We start from the raw sequence: 18,984 nt of genomic DNA, 5'->3' as shown, positions 1-18,984 counted from the left end.
GATGGCGCTGTAGGCAAACAGTTTTTATTTGGAAGTTGCCAGGGAGATAACTAATTGTAGAAGTTAGGGCATACTGGGACGTGCTCTTCAGTGTGATCTTGAATTACTTAATAATAATAATAATAATAATATTTATTCATAGAGAAAAGAGTCAAAAAGTTACAAAGTGCATCACAGGGCAGCAACAGTATTCAAGGCACCGAGGAGATAAGACAGTTTAAAGAAATTGAAGTAAAATAAGAAAAAACTCTAAGATAAAAAAAAGTATGTGTTAAGAAGGGTCTTACAAGAAAGCCGAACCACTACATCTGATGATAGTAATGTGTTTGACTGCTGAGGCACGAGGCACTATGATCCAGACAGAACTCTCTTCCAAGCAAAATCCAAGCAAAGCTGGACGCTTTTTTCAGGATGAGTCATGAGGATAATATGTCTGCTTGTCAACATTAGGAGTAGACAGTGATGGAATTTGTTTTCTAACAGATACCATTTAGTATTTAACACATATCGCTTCTGTTCAGCGATGGTTTGCACACATAGGGGACAGTTTATTGCCTCTGAAACGGCAGATCAGATATGTGTGATGCAGGCCTGTTTCAGCTCTCCAATGAGGCCCGTCTGCTGTGTAAACAGACCCACTCCGTCTGGGTAATAAAGCCATGATTTTCTTTTATCTTCTGCAGATATAAACAGCTCAGAAGAGTGGCCTGTGTGAGAGCCATAAATCACCCCCGAAGATGAGGTAATAAAGCACACATGGGACGAGTTTGTACCACCGAAAAACAGCCCAGACTCCCGCTTCAAGCACAGCTGATGATAGCAGTAGCTGACTTCCAGTGGTATACTTTATATGCACTTGCCTGGGGGTGGGGATGGAGGGGGGTGGGGGAGCTTAGGGGGTTGCTGCCCTGCTGGGAGTATCATATTTTATTAAAAAAGATTAACATTTGCCACGCTGAACTTGTATACATAGTCATGATCATAATTTCATTTAGATGAATTCGGGAAGGCAGTGATTGAATGTGACTGAATTGCAAATGGCACATGGAGATTTATGCAGTAACCTTGAATGATCCCCCAAAAAAACATTGTCTGGAAGACAAATTCTGGATTCATCTGGTCAGGATAATATTTTCCTGGATCAAGACTCAAATTATTTCATGCTCAGCATCAGCGTGCTCTTATTTGCAGAACCTTATACTGTAAGCAGCACAGGCCATGTTATGTGGATTAGAAATTAATATCAGGGTTTTCCAGCAGCGTTGAATAAGTAAGTAGGTTACCCAAGGAGTGCTCTGTTTCACGTCTCTCCTGTCCTCTACTTCTGTTCTCCTCTTTTAGAGACTTAACATGTTTATTTATTAAAACAGAGCTGGCTGGTCTTGACCAGATGAAAAATTCCACACTGAATTACAAGTTTGACTGCACCCAGGACCTTTCCACAATTACGTCACCGCACAGCCGCCAGTAACTCACCCACAGAAGACGACACAAGCAAGCAAAAGAGAAGAAAACCTACACCTCAACAGAGGCAGTAAATTCCCTCCATCTAATAAAAAGATGGGAAATATAGTAGAAGCCTGAGTAACTATTTCTCTATGCACTACCCCTGTCATGGGTCAACTCTACAGTGCTTATTCTACATGCATGAGGACAAAGGTGTGTTTTTGCCATTAGATTTGTCAGGTGGATAGATATTGCCAGTATAATCTCTCAGAGGCATCTCATTTTCCGCTTGCTTATAGACCACAATGGTTTGGACATGTCCTGTTTCTAGGCCGAATCACAAAAGTCCCAGGAACTCTTTTCGTTCACATCCCCCTGTTTATAGGTTGAGCAGTAGGCCTGGAGGTGCCCTGAGTGATTAATCACCTCCTTCATTTTCTGCTCACCAGACCATCATCTGGTTAATTTGAGGTAATTGATGATGTCTGCCCAGATGAACAACGGTAGGTATGTGGGGCTTCCAAATCTGGGGAAGGCAAACTTGTGAAACCTTAGCTTTTCACAGGGAAAAAAAAAAAAAAACCCTTTCTTTCTTCACCAGTGCTCTTTTTTTGTCATTTTCTTTCCATCTCCCTCCATTTCCTCTCGCTTTCACTCTGAGTCTGCATTCAGAAGGCTGTAGGTAGGTTGGAATGTTGACTTTGGACGCCCGGTTGAAAAAGATCGCTCTGAGAAAGCAGCTGACTCTCGACATCCCCTCTGAGCCCCTGTCAGATTTAACTGACAGAGATGCAGACTACAGGCCCAGTCTGTGCTTTTATTACCTCTGTCACGGAGATTACGTTTTCACCAGTGTCTGTTTGTTTGTTTGTTTATTTGTCAGCAGGGTTATGCAAAAAGAACTGAACTCATTCGCACCAGCCTTGGTGGAAGGAGGGGGCATTGGCCAGGGAAGAATCCATTCGATTCTGATGCAGATCTGGTGAAAGGTGTGGATCCAGGAATTATTTTTTAAATCACTTTCCTTAACATTGCAAGATAGGGCATTTTTTGCCTTGGTGGAGATGCACTCTATTGACTCGACTGCCTTTCTAGTTTAATATTTGCTCAGTTGCTCACCGGATGCATTACGCATGTAAGAGCACAAGTGTGTCAGCAGCCCGAGCCAAGGCCAGCGCTGCAGACTGGGGGTCTTCAGGGGCACCACACAGAGCCATAGGAGAGCTTAAAACTCTCTGCTCAATCACTTCCCACTTAATCAAAAGACTGGAGTAGAAATGAAATAAAATAATCAGGGTAAATCTTGTTAGGCAAAGGAATAGTTTGAGTAGCCCTATCTGTGACCTTTGCACTCTGTAACTCCATGACTTGGTATTTTCTTGATTCCACAGATGTGTGCAATCTGTCTGGAGGGATTTTCCACACTAAGCAAGCAACTATCAGGTATGAATCACACACTGACTCTACAGTCCAGCAACGAATCAGAGCTGAGCGCTGAAATGTTGAAATTATGTGTTGGTTTCCAAAGTAGATTTGTGAAATCACAAAAATACCTTTGAAGATGTAACCCACTGCAGCGTGATGGGAAAAAGTGGGGTGGGGGACATGCTTTTTTTCTTAATGGGTTAGATGAGAATATGTTGCTGAAGCCAGCATACTGTTAATTTAACTTAGCATAGAGTCTGTAAACAGGTTAAAATAGCTTTGCTCTGCCCAGTGAAAAAAACAGCATCTCTATTCGAACATCTGACAAGGATGTACGGATTAGACAAACAATATATAACATATTCTTTAGTTAGCTTTAGAGGTGCTAGTAGGTGGTAGCTCTTTCCCTCCATTTCCAGTCTTTATGCTAAGGTAGGCCTGAGCTAAGCAGCTGCTGGCTCCCGCTTCTTATTTAATGAACAGATTTGAGAATGGTATCAAACTTCTCGTCTATCTGTTGGCCAAGAAGTGAATAAGCGTATTTCCAAAAATACTGTTCTTTTATTAAGAGGAGATTTTCACTAGTATTCACCCTGCGTGCTTAGTAAGTGTTGTGTTCCCCCCTTAAAGATCAAGATTGGTAGTAATGCTGCCAATGCTGAGTCACACCTTGGCCTGAACTTTCCAAAAGACTTACAGACACATAATTCTAGTCACAGGACATTGTGCCCTGGAACACAAATGGCACTAATTTATTTGCTTATATTAGCAAACAGAGCGAGGCTTGAGTCCCCCTGACATTTATAAAGAAGAGTCATGCATCTCTGCACCTGCCACACTAAGATCTTAATTCAGTGATGCCCAGGACAGGATAATCCTCTGTGGTCTACGAGTATCTACCCAAACAAGGTTCCTTAATTGCCAGAATGAATTACATGCCCCACAGAAGTTCAGGCACACGCCAGCAATAATGCAAGTTCAATAAAAAGAGGATTTCAATTAGGGCAACACTTGTAATAGAAGCACTATTGTTGTCTCACTGTGAACGGTATAGCCAGAGGCTTCTTGAGCAGCTAAGCCCCATTAGGTCCTGTTGAAATCGTGCTGGCAGCTGAGAACGTGAGGATAGATGTTGAAGACAGAAGTGGCTGCGTTTCACTGTACAGCCGTCCCAGGACGTGCAGCCAAACCCACAGAAGCCCAGCCCAACATGACCCACCACCACCACACCGCAAATACTGTATATCCACATCCAGTATTTACACGCACACAAATTCCCATCAGCCCGAACGGTGCTGTATTTCAGCCAGGAGACGCTACATTAAATCAATGTAGGGAATCAATGAGAACTTCACTGGATTTATAGTGCAGGAACATGAAATGTCAAACTGTAGATGTGCATTTGCTGTGAACTCTATCAGTGGCAAATTTCACAGGGTGAAGAGCCCCTTAAAAGTACAGAGGACAATAAAAGTCTCCTGCAGATGGAACTCTTGATCCTGCAAAGTAGTGAAGCGAATGATTGGTGCAGGTTGTACACGTATACATCGACGTGTAGTGTTTGTGTGTTTTTACTTGCAAGGTCATGGCAACACACATATATGTACAATATTTATGTTTCGTTAATTTACCGCGACCAGTTTACTGCTAACCAAGCTAGCCATTACCCTAGAAATGTGAGGCAATTGTGCTCCTAATATAACATTATAAATAACTTATAATTTACTGATGGGCTGATCAGTCATTCACGCAACATTAGCAGAATACAAAGAACAGGAACAACATCCCTTATTTCAAAGGTGTTTACTTATTGTTCCAGGACAGTTAGAGCTAGTGCTTCCTTTGTTGTTTTACATATTTGTAACAGCTCATTACCAAGTGAACTCAAGCACAAGCAAAGTGCACAGCTCCTGCAAAATGAGCTGAATGTATTGTATTAGTGTTAATATTGGATTTTATTTTGATTGATTTCTTATCACAGTCTGTTGACATGTCTGCAGTTCTTTTCACTGAGAGGGAGAAATTGTTGGCGACAGAAATTCACAACATATCTCGGGCTCAGAATTAGAAGTCAGAGGCTGACAAGAACCATTTTCCCACTCACCTGCTTGTAATTATGGTTTAAACGATATGACGTGGTATAGCTGCATTTTACTCTTGTGGACTCTAAATGTTCATTTACTACATAATTACACAGTTGTTCTTCCTATGGGGTTGTGAGTGTGAGACCAGTTTCCTTGTTACTGTATAAATTTTACAGCACCTTTTGTATAGCTGTTGTCTATGATATTTAATCTTTTTCTGGTTTGTAGTCATCAGATTTGTTTGTCCAATACTGTTGCTTCAAGTAAAGACTTGAAAGGGCAACTTCACTGACTGCATGTGCAACTACTCTTACTATACAAAACATATGGTATAAATATAATCTACAGTAAAGTGGCCATAATCTGTATATATATCTGTATATATATCTGTGTGTGTGTGTGTTTTTTTTTTTTTTTCCAAACGAGTTTTGAGTGTGAGATTTCATAAAATTTCCTGCGTAGTGAATTATCAAGTAACTGGTTCAGGCGTAGATGAAGGGTTGGGCTGCGTTTTGATTCAATATTGATTATATTAAGTCCAACGTGATCTGGATTTCTAGCTGCACACCACTAACTCTAAACCTGTGTCCATGGACTGAATTAATGAGAACATCATCTGTAGAAGAGTTTTATAGACGCTCAAGCTCAGCTGTGGAAACAGAGTCAGACTTGAGATCCCTCAGGGATTGTCGGCAGACAACACAAGGCTAAATTGCAAATTTTAGTCATGCCCCAGGAATTTAAGACAGATTGTACTTTGCTATCCCTGCTAAAACAATAAACCAAAGTGCATATAATGAAATCATGATGAGATAAGTTTGTGATTAGGGAAAGCTACTGCAGTGAAAGACAGCGTTTGTGAATTAGAATTTCAATCACTTTTCATTAGGCTTTAATACATTCTGGTGTCTTAGCTTTACATTGATTATTTAACTGGAAGGTTTTGTGTGTTTATTCTGTAAGCTGCAGATGCTGCTGTGGACTGTGATAGGGATCTGTAAAATCACATTTTCACAGCTCCATGTGTACTCCCCGGCTCTTACAGTGTTTGCACTGAATTCATTTTTCTCGGTGGGACAGATTGCTGTCTGGGAAGGTAAACTCCTTCCAATTTGAGCTTATATAAGAGGCTGTATTAACTGAGCATTTTCAAAAACAAAAAAACTGAGATATGAATGAAATGAGCCCTGATAGGTCTGACAAGAAGCCGGAGACAACATTCACTGGTGTCTGAAGTAGAAATTTCCAAACATTTATTATTTACAGAGGGATGTCTGCTGTCTGGAGGCGCTGGCTGCTGTTTATCTACAGACTGGACATGCCTAAGGAGTGTTTCACTGTAAGGACATCCTCAAGCATTGCCAGGTCTTGTCACTGGGTTGATGTTTCTGCTGGGAGGAGATCTGGGTAGACTGTAGTTGTTGACTTTTGTCTAAACTATGTTGTTCTCTTTAATTTCCTGTTGATGGGGCTCACAGATTTGATTTCCTGCCTACGCGGGAAAGATTATCTTGTTGCCAGTCTGCTGCCTTTGCTGGGGGAGAATTTCTCTTCAGTGAGCCTCAACGACTTTATCTAAAATCCCCCTAAACACACCCCCACCAGCTTCACTGCTGGGAGACAGGCCTCTCTGGATTTTCACATCTCTTTTTTGTCATTTCATAATTTAGTTCTGAGAAGACTTGAAAAGAAAAATGAGAACCAGTTGGTGTAGGTTATAGTATATATACATTTTTTGGTCACTTAAGTTAGATAATAACATAAACCAATTTTTATAGCTACCACTGACAACAACATCTAAATAAAAATGTGATTTTATCCCCTGTGTCTGTCATTGCATAGAGTAGTGACATTGCAGTGCAGTGGAAGTGGCTCAACCTGGTCACAGGGTGGAAGAAGGTTAAGGTATAAAAGAGGTGGAATAATGAAGACGGAGGACGGGGGTGGAAAGAGGGGTCCTGAGGGAAGAAAATATGTCAGAGAAATATTTTGGTCTGGGACCAATCTGAGCCATCTGTCACTCCTTTCCTGTGGAACATCCTCTGATAATGGTCGAGATTTAGCAACAAGGTCGCCTCATAAGATCTTAGTTCTTCAGACACACATCATTTGAATTTACATGCGTCTTCTTTCCATGTGTCTCAGCAGCTGTAAACTATTATTTGTGTTAATGGTATTCGGTAGGCAACATCGGTCAGTACGAGCAGGTCTGTGAAATGGAAAGTCATGACTGACACAGCAGCTCACCCACAGCTACAGATATGAGAGTGCACTGCAGGCCATTGCAGTAGTGATACATCCCTGACATCTCTCCATTTGCCAGAGGATGGATGAGCTTGACCCCTGAGTACTTGACCTTGTTCACCCTGAAGCAAGAGCAACACATTCCCCGCTGGATCAACATCACTCTTTTCAGTGCTGGAAAACTTTTCGTTCGCTGACTGTTGAAAGGGGGACCACCTCTTGTGTGTAGTTTCATACAGATTAAAGTCAGAATTTTGTGTTGCTGTTGAGATATTCCTTTAAGAATGAGAGTGTGAGTAAAACAACATGTGTATGAGATGTATTTCAGTGTGGGTGTAAGTCTTAGGACGGCAGTGACTTCATGTTTCTGATGTAGCTTGCACAACGCTGTTAGCAGGAACTTATTCCGGCAAACGTCCAACATGATCTGTTATCATGGACTCTTTTTTCCTCACTTCACTGAGTTCATAAATATTTTCATGCTGAGGGTTATCATAACATGACCTCATGCGAAGCTAAACAAAGAATTCCTTCTCCTTCTGCGCAGAATAAAAATCATTTAAGTCTCTCAGTTCTCCCCATGTACGCTCATTTTCTCCTTCTTATTCACAGCTTGTCTTGACATCTTAACTGTCTTCTTCCTTTTCTTTATTTCTTTGACTGTCTCTCCTCCTGGTCAACCCAGCCCCTAATTAGAGGGAAGTAAAAATAAGAGTTGGAGTTGCTAAGCTTGTGAGTTTGGCAGACCACGAGTTGAGCAGACCAGGTTTGCTGCCAGATGAGAAAACCTTTCGGGCATGTTTGCCAGCACATAGCCTTTAAGTGGGTCACGAAACTGAAACCCAGGCACAACTTTTTAGTGCTTAAAACAGCCCTTCGGAGGCAGAGAACTCCAGAATCCAACCAGAAGGTCAAATATTCCCTCAATCAGGACCCCCAGATCCCAGACACCTCAGGGACTGTGGTGCTGCACTTATTAATGAGTGCTTACACTGGCCTGATCACCTGTGGGCTGGAACAGGAGAAGGTGGTTTTCTTGAGTCAGCCTGAACAGGAACTTGGTCCTGCTGGCTATTTATTTTCTCATTTTCTTATTCAGCACTGTAACTGGATAGGCCCAGATGACTGCCGCTGGCTAGATTGGCAGGCATGTATTTCAAGCTGTTTATATTTGGGTGTGTCTCCAGGGATACTCTCATAACTTTACATGGCTGATATATCAATACCTGATGAGTTTACAAATAACACTGCACTACCAAGGATGTTGCTTGAGGTCATTTTTTCCCCACACATTTTTTTAATTAGATGATTGTTTATTCTACATTTGAAGACTTTTCCACTTTTAGGCTTCCTCTTTTTTAGATCTTTCACACCAGTAATGATTTTTTTTTTCCACCATGGATGTTCTCTAGCCTGAACTAATGTGTCTTGGCACTGGTCCCTCTCTAGTGAGAAAGAAAATACTGTATTACATTCAGCTACAATTCCTTGTATTGTGACAGCATGATTTTAGTTTTGCAGTCAGATAACCTGAGCTGAACTCATTTCTTCCTGGAATGCGTTCTGCGACCACTGCACATATGGGTGTGCAGTTTCTGTGAAAAGAAGTATTTGTCACATACTCTTTCTCAACTTGTTTTAATGACTCCTGCGGTGTTGCCTTACATTACTAAAGGTTTATGAGGGGAAATATGGTAGAACCCAAACTGTCAGTTACCCCTGGCTGTAGCCAGTAATTAGACCTACCATTGGAAAGCACACATGATGGTTACTGACTCAGATTTAGGAAGCAGAATGCTGGTTTGGATCAAATCCCAGAAGAAAAGCTCCTACGCTTTCTTTGATTCTACAGATAATATTAACATTGTTGTGGTGCACTGGTGTGGGTTTTCAATCTTTCATTGACTTGATTGCATTTAGTATTTTTTTTGTCATGTATAATGTTGCTTGTCTGAAGGATTAGCCAAAATCTTTTAAAGGAGGAGTTCAACATTACCACTCCCATTGCAGTACACTAAATATGAAGCTAGAGACAGCAGCCAGCTAGCACAGCATAAACACTGGAAACAGAGGGAAGCAGCTGGCCTGGGTTGGTCTAAAGGTAACAAAGTCTGGCCTAATTCTAAACCTCACTAATTCACACTTTATATCTTCTTTGTTTAACCTGTACAAAAACCACAGTGTAAGAGCAACAGGTTGTGGTGTCACTGCACCTGGCCAAGAAAAAGTCACGCATATAAACCCCACATACCATTACAAATTGCTGTCTTTACAATTTGTTTTTTATAGGGTGTTAAACAGATTGAACAGAACTAATTAAACAGAACACGTTGATCGGTGAGCTTGGGCAAAGCCAGGCTAGCTGTATTCAGTCTATATGCTAATACTGAACTGACAGATATGAGAGTGGTGTCAGTCTTTTTGTCTTACTCTTGGCAAGATCAGTGAATAAGCATATTTTCCAAAATGTCTAACTGACTTCAAAAAAGAGGGTTTTATTTGTGTTCCTTTCAAGCATCCAGATGGTCTTTTTTATTGGCTCCTGAACTTCTGATAAACTTCTCCTCCTCTTTAAGTGACTTCTTCAACATTAACTCCCCAATAATTTATGGTCTGCATGAAACATTAGGGTTACGAGACACGCTGGACCCAGCCGAAAGTCTGAAAATACAGCCCACACATCATTCAAACCTCGCTCCGTTTCTCAGGAAATGTTTGGCAGAATGACTAGTGTGGGTTAGTGTTTTTCTCAAATGTAGTCTGACCCAGCCGGTGCTAGACTGCTCTGAGCAGAGGGGAGGAGGAGGTGGAGGAAAGGAGGAAGAGGAGGAGGAGGAGGAGGAGGAGGAGGAAAGGGTGTTGCGGGGGATACTAACATTCAGAAAGACAGTACCTTCCTATTCATGCTAGCTGGCCCACAGGTGGCCAGGAAATGACACACATAAAGTGCTGCTATCACACCTAACACACACCTCTTTTATTCTGCCAACTACCACATCCTCATTCACTTCATCTCTCTACACACACACACCCAAAGTCTATCATCCTGCTTTTACTACACACCCTCTGTTTATCCTGTCCAATTCAAATTAGTGTGTCATACATTCATCCATTACCTCAGCTCACCCCTGAACGCGGTCACATATCACTAACCCCTCCGTTTTGGCAGGAATGTATCTTGGCTCACGGGCTAAGCTTTTAGTAAAATAATTATTTGCTGCTCTAGCTCATGCATCTCGGATTGTACTGTAGTACAGTAGAGGATGATGTTTTCATTTCTTCACCTTTTAATAGGTTCATGATGTGCAGTGTTTGCGTTTGGCCTTGATCAGAGCAAAACAAAACTGATTCAAAGAGTAGCTGGATGTAGATTTCTCCATGACAGGCTCCCTCATCTCATTTTCTTGACTGGAAAAGGAAACAAAGGGGCATTCACATGGCACCGCATACTGCTGACATCTGTTTCAGCACCGTGTTGAATAAATCTTTTTGTACTCAGCTGCCATGACATAATCTAGATGTACTGCCCGTCATCAAAATCAACTCCTCCTGTCTGCTTTGATGTCCTCCATATCATTTTTGGCGTAATAGCTGCTATGACTTGTCTGATCGGAGAGATGTTTCATTTTTCCAGATTTTCCAGTGGTTTATTTGATGGCAAAAGCGTGACAATCACTCATGAGTGATCTTAAATGAAAGCCGAGTCAAAAGAAATTACATTCCTCATCAGACCCTCCTACTTCTGAAGAGCATCGGGACAGAAACCAGGAAAGACAACATCAGGGCTGATAAGATGCTTGGCTGCCTGCCCTGTATACAACAAAAAAGCATAAGGCTCGGATATGCTCACATCCAAATTCTGCCATATCAGTTTTGGAAACACCCACCAGGCCCTGAGTTTATTGTGTGTCTTGGATAGCTCCAAACTCGCTCTGCAGAGAGACGGGAAGCAGACGCACAGGATTCACCAGGCTGTTGTTGAAAGGCAGATTTAGCACCCTTGGTCCAGTTAGTCAGCCATCCCAGCTTGGACCTGCTCCATGCCCACTTTCTCCACACATCTGTAAAAGCTTAAAATTCAGTGGGCTGGATCACAGAGACAGAGCTGGGCTTTGTCAGACCTCAGATTCTCTGCCAGGACTCAACCTAAATGGATTAGAGACTCTGTCAGAGAGCACCAGAGGAGGACCAAGTTCACTGCCCCGAACCAGCCGCCCCACACTGCTTGGTTATCAGAGCACTGGTCTGCACAGCAGTGGCGACTGAGGACTACTCTCCATCCCACTGAAGGGGTTTTCTTTGAGAGCATTGGAGAGTAGAGGCAATGCAGTTAGCAGAGTTATGGGCATGAGAGCACTACAAAAGACTAAACAAAGGCGGAGAGGGTGGTCGAAATAGACTACACAAATGCCTCTCTTCATTTGAGGACTTTGGCTTTTCAACAGTAACAGCTTACTCTGGTATTTCTGCCTTTATACCTCCTCCTCCTCCCTTTCTCCTTGTTTTTGGTCTCCAGGCCTCTCACCCGGCTGCCATATAATGGCATGTGTTTTGATTGGTGCAGCAGGGGGAAGCGGGGTATTGTCTGGACAGGATCTAGGCTGAGATCAGCAGATAGGTCAGATGGTGGTTCAGGGCAGTACTCAAGCTACCAACGTCATCTTTGTTTTAGTTGGACATTGCAAACACTTAGCTAATCCTAGAAAAGAGCCAGACATGCAGGAAATAGGGACTTATGAAAACAAGCAACCAGTCCGGCATTATTATTATGTCGAACTCATTCATTAGAAATATGTTACTATTGATTATGTGTCCAGATGTTATCAGACATCTTGTTTTCATTTTTGAGTACACGAAAATGAAATATAATCAAGGATTGATAAGTGAGGAATATAATGTCAGATCTGAACGAGTCTGATTTGTTTTTACTGCCTCTTACATGTTGAAACAGTTTTCATGCTATTTCCCATCTGTGCATACTTTATTGCTCTGACCAGAGTCAAGGTTTTGAACTTCACCTTTGCCTCCCTAGTGTCTGTTGTCTGAGCATCCTGAACTGCAGATTTCATGGTGGGTTATGGCCCACCCCAGCGTTGAAATTGCCAGGAGTGCACAGGCCCGGCTGTCTCTTGCTGTGCAAAGGGGGCCTGACACTGAAAGGATGCAGACAACTGATTTATGTTTTCTGGCAAAAAAGCAGACAATTAATTCCTGGCGACAGGCTCAAATTACAACATGCTTGGGCTGTTGTGGCAGGGGTGCATGACCTGAGATAGCTGCCATGAATCTGCTATGATATGGGGAGGGGTGCGGGGTGGGGGTGGGGGGTGGGGGGGGGTTGCCAACATGAAACAGGGCGTGAATAGTAATACATCCCATATGGTGTTCTACACTTTGATCAATCTCAAGTGAAGTCAAAATGTTTCTGACATCTGTCCAGATTTATTAGATAAACCGTTCCTATGTGCACACATTTAGATAACTGAGATCCAAGTCTACCATCTTTCCTACCACAAAACAAAGCTGGTAAAATTATTTGAATTTTTCAGATTGTATATTTTACTCAACTGGTGAATAATATTTTTAATAAATTTTATTTTCCTACATTTATTATCTTCCTGCATTAGCCTTTTTCACATTGCAAGGAATAAATTTCAGGAGACATGCAAATTTATCAGCCATGCTAGCGGGTCCTTGAGGCTGTCCTTGGGGGTGCTTTAAGCTAAATGCTAACAGCATGCTAACATGCTCACAGTGTCAGTGCTAACAAGCTTATGCTCACCATTGTAGTTTAGCATGTGGGCAAACATTTGCCACTTTGCACAAGTACAAAGGCTGGTGGGACTGTCATTAGTATTGGAAGTATTTGGTCATGAACCAAAGTATATTGGACAAACTGAAAATTTGATTTGATGATGCACAAGATGAAAAGGTCACAGTTTCCCAAAGTTATTACAGTTTATCTTGAGGATGATGAAAATGTGTGTACCAAATTTAAAGACAATCCATCACCATCGTTATGGTGTTTCACCTAAAAACACAACTTCATAGTAGCACAAGAGAAAAAGTCAAGTGAAAGGATCACCAAAGTCCACAACATCATCTGGGAACCACAAATATCTCATATCAATCCATCTAATAGTTGTTGAGATATCTCAGCCTGGATGAAAGAAGTAGACCAACTGGCCAATAGAGACATTGTCATCCCCAGAGCCCTGATGGGTCCAACACATTCACATTGTGCAGGGAGGTGCGGAGCTGAGCCATCTTGTTGTGCCATCTTCATCTCTTCTAGTCCCTCAGAAATCACTGCTTGTATTACACACTGTACTTTTGTCAGAGTGACAAGCTGGCTAGAGGGACAGTTACACAGGGACTGGAATATGTGCCCAGTTTGTGAAATAACTTCCTCTCCTTCAGGGGTGGACTCCACATCCCATGATGTTCTGTGGGATTCAAGGCCTCTGAGGCTTTCCACAGTGTGTCATTTCCTCTCTGGAATCCGTGGATTAGTCATATCACTTCCTATTGTCCTTGCCAGGACTTGGCCGTAGTCTCTCCTTTGTCCGTGGCTGCTTTTATGGTTGTGCCATGGTCAGCACATGTCCACTACTGTCAAAAACATTATTTGCTTTCCTTTTCTTTTTCCTTTCCCATTTAACCGTTGGAAAATTAAATTGTGAAATTCGAGTGCAATGGATCCTGTCTTCCATTTTAACATAACTCCCAGGCTTTGAATGGCATTTGGCAGAGGGCTTTATTGTGTGGCCAAAGGCAGACTGCGCTTATCCAACAATCTTTCAAAGCCATATCCATGTATGGTGTTGGTTAAGCCATTAAAGAAACATTTACTTGCACATTTGATCATCATTTCAACTTTGTGTGATAAATCTTGGAGTGTGTCACTAAAATTGGAATGTGTTAATGAGAAAACATTTGTGCCGACACTTTATTCTCTAAACCTTCACTGTGAGACGGACACTGCCGTCTTTCCTTAACGCTCAGTTTGGCCTCTGGTTGGATGAAAAAAAAAGGAAAAGAGGAGAAGAAGAGAAAAAAAAGAAGAACTTTTCCATCCAGCTCCAATGCAGACCCTGGATCTGCATGTGGAAGTTTTAATGGGAGTCAGATGTGCTCCTAATCAAAGGAATATGGCGGGAAATGTTAGTGAGCCCAAGCAAGCAGAAACAGGACTACAGGAACTGTGATAAGACTCAAACGACAGTAACAAATTACACTTCTAGACTTAGAAGCCAACTAACAAATTCACTGTAGGGCTAGAGTTGATTTTACCCCCACTGGGAACATGGTCATATGGTGGTGTTAAATACCATTTATGAGGTGCTGTACATTGAGGGAGTAAAGACAAAATAGCTTGTAAACAGAGACAGGCTATAGATCTTTTTAGAAGTTGCAATATTAATGCTCCTGCATATTAGCAATGCAAATTAATTGACCTGATGTAACTTTGTATTTAAAGTATCTATAATCAATGTTGAGACCAAAAACAGAGCTAAAGGGAGAGTAAATATTGGACTTACATTCACCAGGTGGCCAGAAACACAACTTGAACTGAATACTAATGTTGCTCTGTAATTGCCATATCAACTTAAAAAGTGATGATATCTCAGTGTTGTGTTTACATCTTGTTTCCACTGCCCCCACCGGCCAAGAAATTAGTGATTGCAGGTGTAACTGATCTAACAAATTCCTCTGCCTCCACTAATAAAAAAGAAAATCTACCAAAATGATAAATTTCTTGCTGTTCTCTGGAAAGCAATGAAGCCAGACTGTAACAAAAATTACTGGCAGGTTTGAGCTTTGAGTTTTGACTGATTGGAACCGACCGGTTCCCTTTGGATTCATAGCCTTTGTGCTCTGCTGTCTGCCACTTACAAGTGTGTGTTATAAGTTCAATATAATGATTTTCTCTCCACAAAAGAAATGGTTACTGCTGCTCAGCATATTTTTACGCTGATGTTGCACATGTAGTTAACACTCTAATACCACAAAGTAGCTTGCTCTGTCCTGTGACAATGGCATACCGCCTATCTAATCACCCACTGCAGCCGACCTCACTCTGTCTTTTTTCCCACCATCTCTCTGTTTTCCAATCATCCTACTTCATATGCAGTATATCTGAGTGCCTGAGCATGCCCAGAGCACACTGACCACCAGCCAGCCATGAAAATGGAAGTGATGAGATCATGTGCTGATACACGTCCACAGAGGAGGAACAAACTCGGCTATTCGTCTTTGTCAAACCACAAGCTCCTTTCCTCTGGCTGTAGACTAAACACACTCGCACACAGGCAGGCACGCATTGTATTTATGCAAGCTTATGAGTGCACACAATCAAATGACACCACACACAGAGACGTAAAAAAAAGGAGAGAGAGAAAAACAGTGTAAGACTTACACATATATACAAACAGACACAAAGACTGACAGACATACATAGATTATGCTGCATACCAAACATCCTCAAGAATGTACAGTATATTTAATTTACCACTCATCTGCCAGTCTGTGGGGTCACTCTCTTCTGTGGTGACCTTTACTGTTTCTGAAGCTTTGTTTGCATCCCTCTGACTTTCATAGACAGGAAAACCACAGAGCTGTGAGTTTAACTCCAATTAACATAAAATAACCCTAAGTCATGCACAAAGAACTCATGGGAAAGCAACCTCTAACTGCTCAGACCTTGGCTTGATTATAAAAGGACATTTTCACTGCTCTCCATTTTCTCAACTGGCTTGGTTCACAGAGAATATCTGTGGTTGTAAGAGTACTAATAAAGCGGGTGGAGTAGGGAAAAACCAAGAGAGCCGTCAAAATAGAGAGAGAGGTAAAAGAAAGAAAGTGTCACAAAAATAGAAGACCATGTAGGAAGCCTGTCGAAGCATGTTTTGTCTATTTACAACACAGACGTTGCTGCTGTCTGGAATGCCTGCATTTTGACTGGAAGAGCAATAATCAAGAGAGCTGCAGGCTATGGCATCCACAAAAGAGAGGTTATGGGAATCCAGCAGTTTGCATGAACTATATTTCTCCCTCAGTCGTGCCAGTAGGGTAAAAACTTAAAAACAAGCCTGTGTGAGATGGTTTATAAAAAGATCCTCTGGTGTCTGTTTTCGTTTAGCGTGCTGCATTTCTGAGCACATAAACAGCCACACTGGTATCATCCAGGTGGGTGGCGGGTAACAGTAATGGATGGGGGGGTTTTCTGGAGGCATAGATAGGTTTTCCATTACAAATTGTATCAGGTGAAAAAACATGTTTTCTTAATTGGTCTTTGTAAAGAGTGAAGAGACTTTTTCTTCTCAAACCCATGTGCTGAGCAGATGGGAATAAACTCAAGCGGCATTCACAGGCAGTTGTAGATAAACAACTTGGGATGGCCTAAGGTGTAACCTTCTCTTTACAATAACAAATGAGTTCACTTTGAATTAGAAAGGACACTTCCTCTGCATGCTGTGTGAATAATTTGGGTATTGATTCCATATTGCTGTACCTTGCTAAGTGCCTGTCAGGGGTCAGGCGCAGGAGCTGACATGATGGAGGATCTGGTATTTATGGAAAGAGACAATGATGTCAGAGCAGCGGTGTCTTCTCCAGACATCCGGCTGAGGCCACGTCTGCTGTCAGGAAGGTGCAGCAGGGTGAGTACACCTGAGGCCGATTTAACAGTTCTGGCAAAGATATGCGTGTGCATGTGTGTGCATGTACATGTACACGTACACTAACACATAGAGAGTGTAGAGTGAGGCTGCAGTCATCCGAATCACCTGGCTAGAATCTGACATAACTCACAAGGGCATAGTGAAAGGAGGTGTACCAACTTCAAAGAATTAATGTTCCTCCACATTGTGTTTTCGTAGACTGAATCACCCACCTGCGGTACTGAAGAATGTTTTCTGTCCCGTCTAGTATTTAGTTTCCCAAGTGAGCAATTTAAAGAGTTATGTGTCATTAACAATCACAGTTGATGGAGTAGAACCGAGGAGGAGCTTCACTGGCTTCTTTGCTCTTACTGTATTTGAAAAGAAAAAGCAAGACTAAAAAAAAAAAAAAAACTATGTCACTATGCAAGTGGCCCTGTGAGGCTGTGATTCTCATTACGCACCAGAAAACAGAACAGTTGGAAGGATGAAATATGGAGACTCTGCTGTTCTTACATCTTTCCCACTGGTGCTGAGGTTTGTTAGGTATTTAGACAAAAGGTCAGGTTATTTACTGAATTAAAATAAAACAGTCTTGCTTAACACAACAGCTGTTTCTGTAGCTCCTGACACAGGTTCAATCAGTTATGATGATGATGACTGTATCTTTAAGAAACAATCACCATGTCATCAGTGCTTACATGACCACTGAGCTGTGACTGGCTCTGACAGGAGCGGAGAGGACACTGAACTCCATGGAAGCTAATTCCTTTCAGCATGAGTCGACAGTAATGTCGCCTCCCAAAACACTAAGGCGTATAAAGCTGATTAGCCACCTAATAAATCAGATTAGCCAGATAGAGATTCTGGGATGTAATAATAGATTGTGAGCCAACAGTTACAAACAGATATAATCACTGTCATTTCAGCATATCCCCCCTCTCCCCGCCCCCCTCCTCTGCTGGGGACGTAAAAGTCTTTGTAAGTGCAACTGGTGAACTGTCATTCACCATGTAGTAGTTTTTAATACTGATTTTCTCTGCCTGTCATGGTCATGGCCATGACTGTGTGTGTGTGTGTGTCTGTGTGTGTGTTGTGGGCGTAGTGCTGCTCTCTCACTGTCTGATTTCTGATCAGCCTGCACACCTGCCATCTATCTATTCATCAGCCCAGCTGTATATCTACCCCAGTTCCTCATCCATCCTTCACCACGTTTGTTGTAGTAGCCAGTTTTGTTTCTACTGTTCAAGGCTGCTTATTCTGAGTTTTATCCTTGTGTTTTCTCTGAGCTAATCCTTGTTTGCCTGTGCTCTAGGATCACTGCATGTCTGCCCGCCACACTCGCAACATCACCCACCGCCCAAGCCAGCTCTGCTTCACTGATCTGCTTCCCTCAACCCTCGTCCTCGCCTTCCTGATCCCCAGTTCTTTCCCCTGCCTGCTCATCCAGCCTTCATTCCCCACTCGGCTCTGCCCTGCCAGCCACCATCTCCCCTCTGCCAGAGCCCTCACTCACCATCACACCCTCATTGCCTGAGATTAAATAACAACCCTTCTCTTGTTCATTCAAGCTCTGAGCCTGTGTGCTGCATTTTTGGGCTCACTGGCTGATGGTAAAACTCCCCATAACAGAGTTAACTTCAGTAAATTCATTACAACTGCACTCGGTCGTGATTGGCTCCCGTCACTGGCTAATGACTAAAATCTGTCCAGCCAGACCAGTTCTCAGAGTTTAGGCTGGAAACCACCATGAAGAACATTATTCTCATCCTGAACTATTGAAATCAAAGAAAGGAAAGACCACACATCTTCGCTCCATCCAAGCACACATACTATCTCACACACACACACACACACACACACACACACACACACACACACACACTGCAAACCCCAAAGTGATGGCCAATGCTTTGACTATGTGGCTGCCCACCACTTCCACAGTACACTCCAGAATTCATTTATTTTGCTGGAGTCCCATAAAACCTGGGGGTCTCACCCTCCTTTCAAAACTGATGTTCACACAGATTCACTTTTCATGTGACCTCTCATGAATGTGTCAAAACTTTCCCTTACGTACAAGTGTGATCGAGTTGCCTGTAACTTTTACAGAGGAAATTCTT

General features: G+C 42.3%; 1 protein-coding gene across 1 annotated transcript in view; it reads left to right on the top strand.

The window, feature by feature from the left end:
- Positions 1-2,844: 2,844 nt before the first annotated feature.
- Positions 2,845-18,984, top strand: part of LOC121188252 (synaptopodin) — a 38,926-nt gene continuing 22,786 nt past the window's right edge. Inside the window, exon 1 of the mRNA XM_041047900.1 lies at positions 2,845-2,889. The gene's annotated coding sequence lies outside the window, so the exon portion shown is untranslated. The remainder of the gene's footprint in view (positions 2,890-18,984) is intronic.

The sequence above is a fragment of the Toxotes jaculatrix genome, chromosome 10 (genome assembly GCF_017976425.1).
Source record: "Toxotes jaculatrix isolate fToxJac2 chromosome 10, fToxJac2.pri, whole genome shotgun sequence".
Lineage (NCBI taxonomy): Eukaryota > Metazoa > Chordata > Actinopteri > Toxotidae > Toxotes > Toxotes jaculatrix.
Note: the sequence above shows the minus strand (reverse complement) of the source record. Positions and strands in the feature narration are given on the sequence as shown.